The sequence below is a fragment of the Brachyhypopomus gauderio genome, chromosome 3 (assembly GCF_052324685.1).
Source record: "Brachyhypopomus gauderio isolate BG-103 chromosome 3, BGAUD_0.2, whole genome shotgun sequence".
NCBI classification, from domain to species: Eukaryota; Metazoa; Chordata; class Actinopteri; order Gymnotiformes; family Hypopomidae; genus Brachyhypopomus; species Brachyhypopomus gauderio.
In genome coordinates, this window is record NC_135213.1 from 16,618,040 (window position 1) to 16,631,243 (window position 13,204).

Here is a 13,204-nt window from a genome sequence, read left to right on the forward strand (position 1 = left end):
CCTCATTTGTCGCCCGTTGTTATTTCTCCTGCTTCTGTCCTGTTTGTCGTTCTTGGTCTGTTTGTGTTCCATTTTCTCTTAATACTGTTCCTGTGCCCGTGTCCATGTCTCTCTGCTCCTGTGTCCATTCTTCTGTTTGTGGTTGTTCCGCCCCTGTTTCTGGTTCTTGCTGGTGTTCCTATGTCTGCTCTGCTCCTGTGTCTTCTGTTCCTCTCCCTGCTCCTGCTTCTTTTTTAGCCCCTGTTCTGTTTCTGTCTCTGGTTCTACCTTGATGTCTGGTCCCATTCCTTCTGTCCCTGTTCCTGCCTTTGTTCCTGGTTTGGCCTCTCATGCTCTTTTGTCACCTGCTCCTTCTGTGCCCCCAGTTTTTTGTCTTCTGTTTTTGGTCCTGCATCTGCTCCTGTTTAGCTTGGTTCGTGGTCTCCTGCCTGTTTCTGTTGTTTTTATTTTGTGTGCTTTGGGGTGGGGGATGGATTCAAGGATGTTTATTTGTCAATTTCACTGTATGTCCATGACATAATATAATCGAGATACTGTTTCTCTCTCACCTAACATTTAACACATAACACATAACATTTAATTTAAAGAATAAAAAGTAAAGTGAGTAGTATTCATAAAATAAAGATGATAATAGTAACAGTAATAGTAGTGCTGAGGTACTACAGTGTTCACTGTGCAAAATAGCAGTAGTGCAAGTATTATTATAAGGGATGGGAATAGTGGTAGGGCAATTTAGTCAGTAGCAGCATGGTTGAGGTAGAGTTCTGGTGTGCAAAAAGGTTCTTATGTGGATATGTGTAGAGCCAGTCTGTTTATTGCATTAAAGTTCAGAGTATGAGATAGATGGTGGATAGAGTTCAGCTTCCTGACAGCCTGATGGACGAAGCTGTTTAGCAGTCTTGTGGTGCGGGCCCGAGGGCTCCGGTACCTTTTCCCTGAGGGCAAAAGACTGAAAGATGAGTGCAAGGGGTGGGAGGGGTTTCCAGCGATGCTGATGGCTCTACAGGTGAGGCGGGAGTGGTAGATGTCTCTGAGGGAGGGCTGAGGGGTACCGATGATATTACTGGCAGTATTTACAATGCTTTGTAGTGTTTTCCGGCAGGACGCACTGCAGCCTCCAAACCAAGCAGAGATGCAGCCAGTAAGTATGCTCTCAATTGTACCCCTGTATAATTAGGACATGATGGGGGGTGGGACTTGTGCACTCCTCAGTTTGCGTAGGAAGTATAGGCGTGTTTGTGCTTTCTTGGCCAACAATGCAGTGTTCTTGGACCAGGAGAGGTCTTCAGTGATGTTCATCCCCAGAAATTTGGTGCTGCTCACTCTCTCCACTGCAACTCCGTCAATGATCAGGGGGGAATGCTGTAGGTGGCCTCTCCTGTAGTCAACAACAATTTCTTTGGTCTTCCCCACATTCAAGAGCAGATTGTGTTTGTTGCTCCACTGTACCAGTTGGCTCACCTCATTCCTGTAGTTGGCTTCGTCGTTGTTAGAGATGAGACCTACCACTGTTGTGTCATCTGCAAATTTGATTATATGGTTTGTGCTGTGTCTTGGTACACAGTCGTGGGTCATCAGTGTGAACAGCAGCGGGCTTAGCCCACACCCTTGTGGTGCACCTGTGTTCAACATGATGGTTTTGGAGGTGTTGCTGCCAACCCGTACATATTGTGGCCGGCCTGTAAGGAAATCTAGTACTCAGTTGCAGAGAGAAGTGATTAGTCCTAAATGTCTAAGTTTCTGTATTAGTTGCTGGGGAATAATTGTGTTCAATGCTGAACTATAATCTAAGAACAGCATGCGCACATATGTGTTCCTTGAATCCAAGTGAATGAGGGTTGGGTGAAGGGCAGCAGAAATAGCATCCTCTGTGGACCTGTTTGACTTGTATGCAAACTGGAAAGGGTCATGGGAGGGAGGGAGGACGGACTTCATGTTCTGCATTACCAGTCGCTCAAAACACTTCATGATGGTAGAAGTCAGGGCAATGGGGCAGTAGTCGTTGTAGCTGGAAGGGAGAGGCTTCTTTGGCACTGGTGTGATACTTGTCACTTTGAAGCATGCAGGGACCACAGCTTGGTTCATGGAGATGTTAAAGATGTCAGTGAGCACATCTTTGAGCTCCATAGCACAGTCCTTCAGAACAAGACCAGGTATATTGTCTGGTCCAGCTGCTTTCCTTGGATTTATTCCGGAGAGTGCTTTTCCTACACTTGCTGGAGATAGACATAAGGCCTGCTCGCCCTGGGGGGAAGTGGTTTTCTGTGCTGGTGTATTGTTATGTGTGTCAAAGCATCCAAAGAAGTCATTTAGGCAGTCTAATAAGGGGATATCGTTACTCATACATGACTGTGGTGAAGGTTTATAGTTGGTAAGGGTTTGGATGCCACGCCAGAGAGACTGTGTATCTCTGGAGTTGTTAAAGTGGTTTGATATTTCCTTGCCATACTGACGTTTGGCTTCTCTGCCACGAGATAGGTTGGCCCTAGCAGTAGAAAGTTCTGCAGTGTCACCGGCCCTAAATGCTGCATCCCGAGCCCTCAGGAGCCTGTTGACTTCTCCTGTCAGCCAGGGTGTAACGTCGGTGGTAGGGACGCACACACCGCGTTAGAGAGAGCGAGAGAAAGGTGGAACCAAGTGCCACAAAAAATAACAGAACTAAAAGGAGCGCCTGAATAATAGCGGACTGCTCAACGCGTAAAAAGAAATAAGGCAAAAACAAGGACGTCAGGGGAAGTAGCTGACTAATAGCAAAAAGGCTACTCAAACAAAAAACCCTTCCCATACAAACAGCAACAGGATAGGAAGATAAACAGGTTGGGGAAAACTTGAGGAAGGTCAGTAAGCGACGCAGGAGAGGACTCGAAAAAGACAGAGAAAAACAGACAGGAGAGATAGGTGACGGGACACCTACAGAGGCCAACGCTGCAACAGAGAAAGACAAGAGAGGCTGAGAGCGTAACGGCATAACCACAACGAATCAGCAATGATCCGTCTCCACTGGCTTCCTTAAGAAGCCATGGCAACAGGTGAGACGGATCATTGCTGATTGCGTTGCCAGAGTCTAGGACTGGCTCGGGTGCCCCTTGTGGATGTAGATGGCACGGCATCCGAGCCAGCCCTGACAGAGCCCCCCCCTCTAGGCCCGAGACCCCGCGGGCCCAGAGCGACAGCCCTGTCACGACGGAAGTCACGAATAAGAGAGCGGTCGACAACCCGAGAGGCGGGGACCCATGACCGTTCCTCGGGCCCATAACCCACCCAATCAACAAGGTACTGGTCCCGACCACGAACACGGCGGTGATCCAACAACCGAGAAACGGTGTACACCGGACCGCCGTCAACCACGCGGGGAGGCGGCGGGGCCGGAGCGCGGGGCATGTGACACAAAACAGGGCGGAGACGCGAGACGTGGAACACCGGATGGACCCTCATGGAAGGAGGGAGCAACAGCCGGTAAGAGACGGGATTGATCCGCCTGTCCACCTTGAAGGGACCCAGGAACCGAGGGGCCAGCTTCTTGGTTCCACCACGGACCGGCAGATCCTTGGCGGAAAGCCAGACCTGCTGCCCGGGGCGGAAAGACAAAGCCGGAAGACGGTGCTTGTCTGCGTTGCGACGGTAACCGGCTGAGGCAGACAGAAGGGCCCTACGGGCCTTACTCCACGCCAACCGGCACCGCCGCACCAAGGCACGGGCACCCGGAACCGCCGCCTCGTCCTCCTGGTCAGCAAACATAGGAGGGGCATAGCCATAGAGACACTCAAAAGGCGACATCCCGAGGGCAGAGTGCCATAGGGTGTTGTGGGCGTATTCGGCCCAGAGGAGCTGGTCAGCCCAGGAGGAGGGGTTGGAGGACGCCAGGCACCTGAGAGTTTGCTCCAGGTCCTGATTGGTCCTCTCGGTCTGACCGTTGGTTTGGGGATGGAAACCCGAGGACAGACTGGCCTTGGCGTTAAGCAGACCCAGAAAAGCCCCCCAAAACCGGCTAGTGAATTGCGGCCCACGATCAGAAACCACGTCGACGGGGAACCCAAAATGCCTGACAATATGGTGCAGGAAGAGCGAGGCGGTCTCTTTGGCAGACGGGAGCTTGGGGAGGGCCACGAACCTAGCTACCTTGGAGAACCTGTCCACGATAACTAATATGGTAGTGTTGCCACGGGAGGGTGGCAACCCCGTAACGAAGTCTAATGAGGCGTGAGTCCAGGGCCTGGATGGAATAGGCAGGGGGCGAAGAAGACCCGAGGGCTTAGAGTGGGTCGTTTTGTTTTGTACGCACGTGACACAGGTCGAAACAAAGTCGCTAACGTCCTTATCAATCCCCGGCCACCAAAACCGTCTACGAATAAGTTCCGCCGTACGACGAGAGCCAGGATGCGCAGCAAAGGGTGAGTTGTGACCCCATTCCATGACCTTCTTTCGCAGGTTAGGGTGGACAAAGAGACGACCCGATGGCTCACCACCTGGGCCAGGATCGGCTGCTAACGCCCGTTTAACGGCGGTCTCGACCTCCCATTGAATGGGCGCAACAATTTTGGAGGCGGGAATGACAGTACCGGGCTCGGTGGAGTCGGGGGGTGTCTCCCATTGACGAGAGAGAGCATCGGGCTTAACGTTTTTAGTCCCTGGGCGATAGGAGAGGGTAAACTCGAAGCGCTCAAAGAAGAGCGACCACCTGGCCTGACGGGGATTGAGCCTTTTGGCTTGCTGGAGGTAGGCCAAGTTCTTGTGGTCTGTCCACACAAGAAACGGGTGTTTGGCCCCCTCCAGCCAATGCCGCCATTCTTCCAGGGCTAGCTTTACAGCCAAGAGTTCCTTATCACCCACATCGTAATTACGCTCGGCAGGAGACATACGGTGTGAGTAATAAGCACAAGGGTGGAGCTTAAGTGGCGTACCCGTTCTCTGGGAAAGGACGGCCCCAACCCCGTAGTCAGACGCATCGACTTCCACCACAAACGGTAGGTCAGGGTTAGGCATGCACAGAACCGGCGCCGAGGTAAACCGCTCCTTGAGCTTATCAAAAGACTCCTGGGCTGCAGGAGACCAGACAAAGGGACCCGGGGTTTTCTTGGTAAGCGCAATGAGGGGACCAGCCAAAGTGCTGTAGTTCTTAATAAAGCGACGGTAGAAATTAGCAAACCCCAAGAACCGTTGAACCAAACGAAGCGATGTGGGAGTGGGCCAGTCGGCGACTGCTCGGATCTTAGCAGGATCCATAGCAAGAACGTTTTGGGCTATTCTGTAGCCCAAAAAGGCCACCTCCTGGACGTGAAACAGGGATTTTTCTAATTTAACGAACAGGTGGTTCTCCTGACGTGTTTGACGTGCTCAGACCGTGAACTACTGTAAATAAGGATGTCGTCAAGATACACGAAGGCGTACCGGTCGAGAGCCTCACGCAACACCTCATTAATAAGTCTCTGGAAGACAGCCGGGGCGTTCATCAGACCAAACGGCATCACAAGGTACTCGTAGTGACCCGATGGTGTGATGAAGGCTGTCTTCCACTCATCCCCCTCTCTGACCCTCACTAGGTTGTAGGCACTCCGAAGGTCTAGCTTAGTGAAAATGGTAGCTTGTTGGAGTGCCTCAAAGGCCGTTGACATAAGTGGCAGGGGGTGACGGTCTTTGACAGTGATCTTATTGAGACCCCTGTAATCAATGCATGGCCTCAACCCACCATCTTTCTTGCCGACAAAGAAAAAACCAGCACCGGCTGGAGACGTGGAGGGCCGTATGAACCCAGCGGCTAACGCCTCCTGGATGTACGTTTCCATGGCTCTTCGCTCAGGGGCGGCCAAAGAGAAGAGACGACCCCTAGGAGGACTAGACCCGGGAAGTAGGTCAATGGCGATGTCGTAAGACCTGTGAGGCGGAAGAAAACTGGCCTTCTTTTTGCTGAACACCGCTTGGAGGTCGTGGTATTCAGCAGGGACAGAGGACAGGTCAACGATCTCGACCGGCTTTTCAGCAGAAGAAGCAGGGAGGCTCTTACGACATGTGTTTTTGCACATAGCACCCCAAGACCCGATACTGCGCGAGAGCCAGTCTATGTCAGGGTTGTGTCGTTGCAGCCATGGAAACCCTAGTATGAGCGGCATGTGAGGGGCGCTGATGACATATAGGGTGACTAACTCAAAGTGCTCCCCGACGTGCATCTCCAGCGGTATGGTTTGGCGGTCGATACCGCCGGAGATAAGGGCGCGGCCGTCCACCGCGGCGACAGCGAGGGGTTTTTCGAGGCGAACCAGAGGGATTTGTAATTCCTGCGCTAAAGAGCTGTCGATAAAATTTGCCGCGGCACCAGAATCAACAAAAGCCATAAGGCGCTTTTCCTGTGTTTTATGCCACGACAACGAAACGTGGATGGATAAACCGGTTGTGGGAGGACTTGTGTTACGACCCACCAGAGCCTTCCCGTCTACTGGTGGGTCGTGTCTTTTCCCTGCAGCTCGGGGCATTTGGTACGTTGGTGTCCCCCGCCCCCGCAATACAGACACCGCCCCTCCTGTAAACGCGCCTGTCTTTCCTGCCGTGACAGGCGTGTATGACCGAGCTGCATGGGTTGCGGTTCACTACTGGGATTATCGGTTTCACCGGACTGCACAACGTCAGGCATGCGGGGTGTTTCGCGATGGAAATGCTTTTTGGTGTTTTTGCGCTCGCGCTGGCGGTTATCGAGCCGTACCGTCAGGCTGATCAGCGTTTCTAGATCAGACGGAGGGTCGCGGAGAGCTAGTTCGTCCTTCAACTCCTCCGTTAGCCCTTCCAAAAACACGGACATGAGAGAGTCCGAACCCCAACCGCTTTCGGCTGCCAACGTGCGAAACTCTATGGAGTACTCTGCTACAGACCGCTTTCCCTGCTTGAGACGCAGAAGCCGCTGACCGACAACCCCGCCCGACGAGGGATGGTAGAAGGCTCCTTTCATGGCCCGGGAGAAGCTATCGTAAGTAGCACAAACTTCGTTCTGTTTTTCCCATACGGGGGTTGCCCAAGCCAGGGCTTTGTCTGTAAGTAAGGCTATCACGTATGCTATTTTTGCGCGCTCGGTAGGGAAGCGTAGAGGTTGTTGTTCGAATACAAGCGAACACTGTAGTAGAAAACCCCTACACCCTTCGGGATCCCCTGAATAGCGAGCCGGGGCGGGGAGAGTAGGCTCAAAGTGCCGCGGGGCTGCTGCGGGTTCGGCTGGGCTCGCGGGAGGCGGATCCCGATGAGCGGGAGACGGGTTACTTAAAGCCCGAATGGCAGTGGTCACGTTGTTGAGCTGATCCATGATCTGGCGAAGGACCTGGTCATGGCTGCCCAACAACTGACCCTGCTGGGAGAGGGCTGCCCTTAGTTCTGCTGCTTCGTTAGAAGCGGCTGGTTCCATGTCACAGGCTGATTCGTTCTGTAACGTCGGTGGTAGGGACGCACACACCGCGTTAGAGAGAGCGAGAGAAAGGTGGAACCAAGTGCCACAAAAAATAATAGAACTAAAAGGAGCGCCTGAATAATAGCGGACTGCTCAACGCGTAAAAAGAAATAAGGCAAAAACAAGGACGTCAGGGGAAGTAGCTGACTAATAGCAAAAAGGCTACTCAAACAAAAAACCCTTCCCATACAAACAGCAACAGGATAGGAAGATAAACAGGTTGGGGAAAACTTGAGGAAGGTCAGTAAGCGACGCAGGAGAGGACTCGAAAAAGACAGAGAAAAACAGACAGGAGAGATAGGTGACGGGACACCTACAGAGGCCAACGCTGCAACAGAGAAAGACAAGAGAGGCTGAGAGCGTAACGGCATAACCACAACGAATCAGCAATGATCAACAGGTGAGACGGATCATTGCTGATTGCGTTGCCGGAGTCTAGGACTGGCTCGGGTGCCCCTTGTGGATGTAGATGGCACGGCATCCGAGCCAGCCCTGACACAGGGCTTCTGATTTGCACGGATAGTGATGGTTTTCCTGTGTGACATCATCAATGCATTTTTCAATGTATGCTATGACTGCTGCTGTGTATTCCTCAATGTCTATATGGTCATTGTAAGTGGCTGCTTCTTTAAAGATGTCCCAGTGTGTGGTGCTAAAACAGTCCTTTAGAGCATGTGAGGCATCCTCTGGCCGTACTCGTACCTGCTTTTTTATTGGTTTGATGGTTCTTACTCTGGGTCTGTATGCAGGTTTCAGCATGATGTTTATGTGATCAGATAGACCCAGGTGGGGGAGAGGGGAGGCTTTGTAAGCTCCTTTATGAGTTGTATACACTAGGTCCAGTAAGCTGTCTACTCAGAGAAGTCTACATGTTGGTGTAGTTTGGGCAGAACAACCTTTAAGTTTGTATGATTAAAGTCTCCTGCTGTGATGAGAAATCCATCTGGGTGTGCTGTCTGTTGCTCACTGATGGCTTGATAGAGTTCGTCGAATGCCTCATTTCTTGTGTCGGTGTTGTTGGTGGGGGGGATGTAAACAGCAACGAGTAGAATCGATGTAAACTCCCTCGGTAGGTAGAAGGGTCGACACTTAATTATGATAAACTCTGCCAGAGCTGAGCAGTGTTTGTGGACCACAGTAGTATTTCGGCACCAAGCATCGCTAATATAGACACACACACCCCCACCGCGAGATTTTCCTCCTTCTGTAGGGACTCGGTCCGCACGATAGCATGTTAGCCCTGTTAGCTGGAGAGTAGAATCTGGAATGTTGTCATTTACCCACGATTCCGTGAAAATGTACACACAGCAGTCTCTGGCATGACGCAGTTTGGATCTCATGAGTTCTATGTGGTCAATTTTGTTGTTTAGTGAGTGTACGTTGGCCAGTATTATAGATGGTATCGCTGGTTTGTGCGGGCTAATGGCGAGCCTAGCATGGATACCTCCGCGCTTACCCCGCTTGTGTTTCCGCGCGCACCGCTTCCGGTGCCTCCTCTTTGGGTGGGATGCGACGGGCGAGTCCGGTGATGTTGTGGTCCGGTGGAGAAGGCCTAGGTTCTGTAGCTTCTCAGTGACTTCTCGATCTGAGACGAGATGTTTAGACTTTTCTCTGATATCAATAAGGCTATAGCGGCTATATCTTATTCCGATTTCCAGAACTGAGTCGGACGTAAAACAAGAAGACTGAACTGGACTTTTAGACAGACTTTTAGACAATAGACGCGGAGAGAGAGGGGTTGCTGCGTCTGTACGCGCCGCCGCCGCCATCTTCCTGGAGAGGTGAGCGTGGGTGCTGTCACGCTTGCCTCTTCCAATTTTCTGTTTCCTTGTTACTTGTGTTTAGATTTTGACATCCTGGTTTTTGTTATTTCATGCGCAATGTTTTTTTCATTTAGTTCCCCTTCCCATTGTCATTAGTTTCACCTGTTTCTTGTTTAGTTGTTTGTTAATGTGTATAATTCCTGTTTGTTTTTTGATGGTTATTGTGTTGTATAAGCCTTAATCGTATGTTTTCCTCACCTCTGGGTGTACTTAGCCTGTTGTTTTTCCGAGCCTCTATTTCTGTTCTAGGCGTGTTTTTTGTGTGTGTTTTGTTCATCATATCTTCTGGCACTCTTCATGTTAGTGATCTTACCCTGGACTGTCAAATGGATTATGAAATTGGAATTGCCCTGAATAAATCTCGCCATTATCAGCGTCCACCTCATGACACATATGCACAAATATTGTACACAAAAACATGCAAACCAGACAAACGTGGATATATTGAACACAAACATATAAACGGACAAAACTGACATATTTATTGCATACAAATACAAACTGATAAACATGCATAAATTGCACACATACGTGCATAAATTGACATGTAGACACATTGTACACAAACATACAAACTAATAATAATAATAATAATTTTATTTATATAGCACCTTTCATACATAAAATGCAGCTCAAAATGCTTCACAATAAAATTTGATAAAACAGAAAAAATAACACAATAAGTTATACAGAACAACTAAAACAATTAAACAGTAGATATTTAATAAGATATTAAATTATAAAATAAAGTATAGAAAGAACAACAGTCAATCAATTGTAACAGCTAATAGAAAGCTAGGTTAAAAAGAAAGGTTTTTAGTAGGGGTGACCTGCAATAGTCGCTGATTCGACTATAGTCGACTATACCCCCTAGTCGACTATGAACGTCATAGTCGAATGTACCATTCTAACTGCATGGGGATGCCCAAGGATGCAGCTAAGCATTAGTTGTTACATGAAATGTCTTTGTTTTCGTTATATATAGCCTTTTGTCAAATAAAATCATCCTAATTTCTGTTAATAAATATTTAAAATGATGTTTGCGCATTAACAATAGGCATCTTCCTTACTACACATTAATAAATCACACCCTGCAGTTGCACAATCCAAACGAGCGGAGCTGAACACGCTACAGAATACGCGCAGCATCTGCCAAGATTATAATGGCTACTAAAAAACTTCAAAAGTATTTTGAAAAAGATAAAGATGAATCAAACAAAGTAAAGTGCAAGTTATGTCATCAACGTTTCGCGCGGCAACAACCAACATGGCATAACATTTAAAATGCGTAAGGCGAAAAAAACAGTTCAGCCATTTGTCGTTTCGGTCGTGTCGTCGCGTCTCGTCACGGTGCATCTCGGCAAGTAGGCCTATAAACTTTTTTTATTGTTTGCTTTTAAAACTACGTTACTTGAACCTTACCTTATATTTTTTGCTGCTGTGTGGCATTTTTAAAAATATTTTCAGGCAGGCATATTTTATTTGACAGTTCGATATGCGCAATGCGCTCTGACGGTTAATGTTCTCTAACGTTTCATTAAAAAATAAATAAGTAAATAAATAAAAGCTGAATAAAGCCAACCTACCGTGTTTATTCATTTATCTGAGTGTTTTAGGTTTTTACTTTGAAGAGGAAAAAAGTCCTGAATGAGAATGGTATCCCATTTAAGGTGCTCTAAATAAAAAATAAAAAACATAAACCTGATTCGACTATTAGTCGACTAAAGGGAAAAGCTGACGAATCAGATTCGACTATGAAAATCCTTAGTTGAACACACCCCTAGTTTTTAGCTGCTTGTTAAAGCTAGTAAGACTCTATGCCTGAGGAATGTTAACTGGTAAAGCAGGGGTCGGCAACCTATGGCACGCGTGCCACCGTTGGCACACAGAGGCATAATCAGTGGCACGCGACACGCTGGACCAGCATCAGCAAAAAAAAAATCCTCCAATCGAAATCACTCCTCAACGCTCTGCTAAGCGAAGGCGTTTATACTTGGCGATCGATCGCGATATAATATAATATAATTGTGTTCATTTACACCCTCCCTAGATTCGCCACCCCCCGCTCAACAACTTACGTTTGCCCTCCCCCCCGCTCAACAACTTACGTTCGCTCACTACTCGGCACACTCATTGACCAGACATGTTAAAGTTGGCACTCCGTGTCTCAAAGGTTGCCAACCCCTGTGGTAAAGAGTTCCAGATTTTTGGAGCGTAAAAACAGAAAGCTGCTTCACCAGTCTTTTTGTGCTTCATCCTGGGAAGTTTAAGTAAGCTAGCTCCCGATGATCTCAGTGCACGATTTGGAACATAATCCATCAGACACTCTGAGATGTATGTAGGTGCTAACCCATTTAGAGATTTATAAACCAATAAGAGAAGTTTAAAATCAATCCTAAATGATACAGGTAGCCAATGAAGTGACACTAAAACAGGTGTTATATGTTCCCTCTTTTTTGTACGTGTTAAGACTCTGGCTGCAGTGTTCTGGACAAGTTGTAGTCTGTCAATTGTGGTTTTGGGCAGTCTAATGAAAAATCGTGAAAAAACAAGCATGGATCAGTTTTTCAGCATCTTGCAGTTTGAGAAAGGGTCTCACTCTTGCTCCATTCCTTTACTTTCTCCTTCGTTCGTGGTCATGTCTCGTGGTAAGTGTTTGTCTGTGTGGTGTTTGTTTGTTGTTGAAGAGCCCCGCCATGCTTAAATGTTGTGTGTGTGTGTGTGTGTAGCACGGCGGTGACCAGGGCAGTCGACCCCGGTAAGGCTCTTCATGTTGTGTGGTGACGTGTGTGTGTGTGTGTGTTTGTGTGTGAGTGAACGGACGTGTGGATCAGTGTGCGTCGCTCGCTTGTCTATCGTTGAGTGTTTTGTGTGTGACACGGTCGCCGCTCGTCACGATCGCCTCGCTCCCCGTGTGTCTAGTATTTTATGTGGGGAGCGACAGCAAACTTGAGCGGCGCGTCACCATTGTTTATGTGTAGAGCGTGTGTGTGTGGGTCCCGTCCGTTTGCTGTTTGCACCGTGTTTTTGTCTAGTCTTTGCGTGTTTTTGTCCTAGCGTGCTTGTGAATTGTTGAGTGTAATTCCATGTATGCTCCTCCCCTTATATGTGTGTTTGGGGGGGACCGGCTGTGTTCCCGTGCGGCGTCGCTCCTGAGGGAGGCCCTGAGCAGGGTAGTGCGCGTGTGTTTTGTGTCGGTGGGTGTGGGTGTGTGCGTTTATGTTTTCTGTGCAGGTGCTTCTCCCTGGCGGTGGATCGTAACGTTCCTGGGCCTTGTGGGGTGTCTCCACCTGGCAGGAGCCCCCTTATGTTGTGGGGTGACCGGAGCCCGGTCTTAAAGAGCCCCTCCCTAGAGGGCTGGGGCCCCCGGATGTTTGGGGACCATGGGGCTCCGGTCTGAAAAGCTCCTGCTCAAGATGGGAGATCCTTCCGCGGGGTCCGGGGGGTGACGTAGCCACACCTCGGGGAGGTAACCTGCACACACATACCTCGGACAAATAAGGAGCCGTAGCTCCTCATCCTCACACCTTGGGGATAAGCGGTTGAGTGTTGGTTAGGGCGTGAGGGCCCTGTGATCGACCGGGGCGTGGTTTTGTGGTGTTCACGGCCCAGTCGGTCCAGTGTCCCGCCCAGGGAGGTGAGCTGATGTATGTTTTGTGTTCTGTGTTACAGCTCCTGGACTGCAGGGGTGTGTCCCTGCCTTCCTGCCCCTTCATGTTTTGTGTGCTGCCGCTGTGTGTCGCACAGCCAGTGGAGGGGAGTGCGGCTTGGAGGGGGGATCCGTCACGATATGGCGGGCCCCCTACTGGTCGCCCCCGTTCACAGCGGCAGATGTCCTGTCAATCATGGCGTTGTGTTCGTCCCTCGGGTGGGCGGAGCCCGTGATCCGTCTCACCTGAGGGTCGTTTGTTTGTCTATATATGTCTTGTCTTTGTACCAGTTGACCGCTGGTTAT

General features: G+C 49.5%; 1 protein-coding gene across 1 annotated transcript in view; it reads left to right on the forward strand.

Annotated features, from left to right (window-relative positions):
* LOC143510484 (calcium-activated potassium channel subunit alpha-1-like) overlaps positions 1-13,204 on the forward strand; it is a 134,270-nt gene that overhangs the window by 94,676 nt on the left and 26,390 nt on the right. The window lies entirely within an intron of this gene.